This window comes from Oncorhynchus tshawytscha, linkage group LG03 (genome assembly GCF_018296145.1).
Source record: "Oncorhynchus tshawytscha isolate Ot180627B linkage group LG03, Otsh_v2.0, whole genome shotgun sequence".
In the NCBI taxonomy this organism is placed as follows: domain Eukaryota; kingdom Metazoa; phylum Chordata; class Actinopteri; order Salmoniformes; family Salmonidae; genus Oncorhynchus; species Oncorhynchus tshawytscha.
Window position 1 is genome coordinate 4,613,305 of NC_056431.1, and position 3,598 is coordinate 4,616,902.

The following is a 3,598-nucleotide window of genomic DNA, read 5'->3' on the forward strand; positions in this document are numbered from 1 at the left end:
TACATACACACACGCCTCCTACACATACATACACACACGCTCCTACACATACATACAGCCTACACATACATACACACACACCTCCTACACATACATACACACACACACACCCTACACATACATACATACAAACATACAGCCCTACACATACATACACACACACCTCCTACACATACAAACATACAGCCTACACATACACACACACACCTCCTACACATACATACACACACACCTCCTACACATACATACACACACACCTCCTACACATACATACACACACCTCCTACACATACATACATACAGCCTACACATACATACACACACACCTGCTACACATACATACATACAGCCTACACATACATACACACACACCTCCTACACATACATACACACACACCTCCTACACATACATACATACACACCTCCTACACATACATACACACACGCCTCCTACACATTCATACACACACACCTCCTGCACATACATACACACACACCTCCTACACATACATACATACACACCTCCTACACATACATACACACACGCCTCCTACACATACATACATACAGCCTACACATACATACACACACACCTCCTACACATACATACATACAGCCTACACATACATACACACACACCTCCTACACATACATACACACACGCCTCCTACACATTCATACACACACACCTCCTGCACATACATACACACACACCTCCTACACATACATACATACACACCTCCTACACATACATACACACACGCTCCTACACATACATACATACAGCCTACACATACATACACACACACCTCCTACACATACATACACACCTCCTACACATACATACATACATACAGCCTACACATACATACACACACACCTCCTACACATACATACACACACACCTCCTACACATACATACATACACACCTCCTACACATACATACAGCCTACACATACATACACACAACACACACCCTCCTACACATACATACAGCCTACACATACATACACACACGCTCCTACACATACATACACACACACCTCCTACACATACATACATACAGCCTACACATACATACACACACACCTCCTACACATACATACACACCTCCTACACATACATACATACATACAGCCTACACATACATACACACACACCTCCTACACATACATACACACACACCTCCTACACATACATACATACACACCTCCTACACATACATACAGCCTACACATACATACACACAACACACACCTCCTACACATACATACATCCTACACATACATACACACACACCTCCTACAGATACATACACACACACCTCCAACACATACATACATACACACCTCCTACACATACATACACACACGCCTCCTACACATACATACACACAGCCTACACATACATACACACACACCTCCTACACATACATACACACACACCTCCTACACACACATACATACAGCCTACACATACATACACACACACCTCCTACACATACATACATACAGCCTACACATACATACACACACACCTCCTACACATACATACATACAGCCTACACATACATACACACACACCTCCTACACATACATACACACCTCCTACACATACATACATACATACAGCCTACACATACATACACACACACCTCCTACACATACATACATACAGCCTACACATACATACACACACGCCTCCTACACATACATACACACACACCTCCTACACATACATACATACAGCCTACACATACATACACACACGCCTCCTACACATACATACACACACACCTCCTACACATACATACACACACACACCTCCTACACATACATACATCCTACACATACATACACACACACCTCCTACACATACATACACACACACCTCCTACACATACATACACACACACCTCCTACACATACATACACACACACCTCCTACACATACATACATACATACAGCCTACACATACATACATACATACATACAGCCTACACATACATACACACACACCTCCTACACATACATACATCCTACACATACATACACACACACCTCCTACACATACATACACACACACCTCCTACACATACATACATACAGCCTACGCATACATACACACACACCTCCTACACATACATACATACAGCCTACACATACATACATACAGCCTACACATACATACACACACACCTCCTACACATACATACACACACACCTCCTACACATACATACATACAGCCTACACATACATACACACACACCTCCTACACATACATACACACACGCCTCCTACACATACATACATACAGCCTACACATACATACACACACACCTCCTACACATACATACAGCCTACACATACATACACACACACCTCCTACACATACATACACACACACCTCCTACACATACATACACACACGCCTCCTACACATACATACATACAGCCTACACATACATACACACACACCTCCTACACATACATACAGCCTACACATACATACACACACACCTCCTACACATACATACACACACACCTCCTACACATACATACATACAGCCTACACATACATACATACAGCCTACACATACATACACACACACCTCCTACACATACATACACACACGCCTCCTACACATACATACATACAGCCTACACATACATACACACACACCTCCTACACATACATACAGCCTACACATACATACACACACACCTCCTACACATACATACACACACACCTCCTACACATACATACACACACACCTCCTACACATACATACATACAGCCTACACATACATACACACACACCTCCTACACATACATACAGCCTACACATACATACACACACACCTCCTACACATACATACACACACCTCCTACACATACATACATCCTACACATACATACATACATACATACAGCCTACACATACATACATACAGCCTACACATACATACATACAGCCTACACATACATACATCCTACACATACATACATACAGCCTACACATACATACATACAGCCTACACATACATACACACACACCTCCTACACATACATACACACACACCTCCTACACATACATACATACAGCCTACACATACATACACACACACCTCCTACACATACATACAGCCTACACATACATACACACACACCTCCTACACATACATACACACACACCTCCTACACATACATACACACACGCCTCCTACACATACATACATACAGCCTACACATACATACACACACACCTCCTACACATACATACAGCCTACACATACATACACACACACCTCCTACACATACATACACACACACCTCCTACACATACATACATACAGCCTACACATACATACACACACGCCTCCTGCACCATTACCTTTTATTTGCATGACAAACATTTACATAATTAATGACACCAGAAATGAAGGTAACAAAATATGTTTTAGCTGCTGAGCAACCTACCCATTTCACAATGCCTTTTGCCCATTGACGTTGTATGACCAATATTCTCCACTTTACATTGAAACTTTAGACAATAAAATCTCATGCAGACTGTAATAGTTTTACTGTGACATCA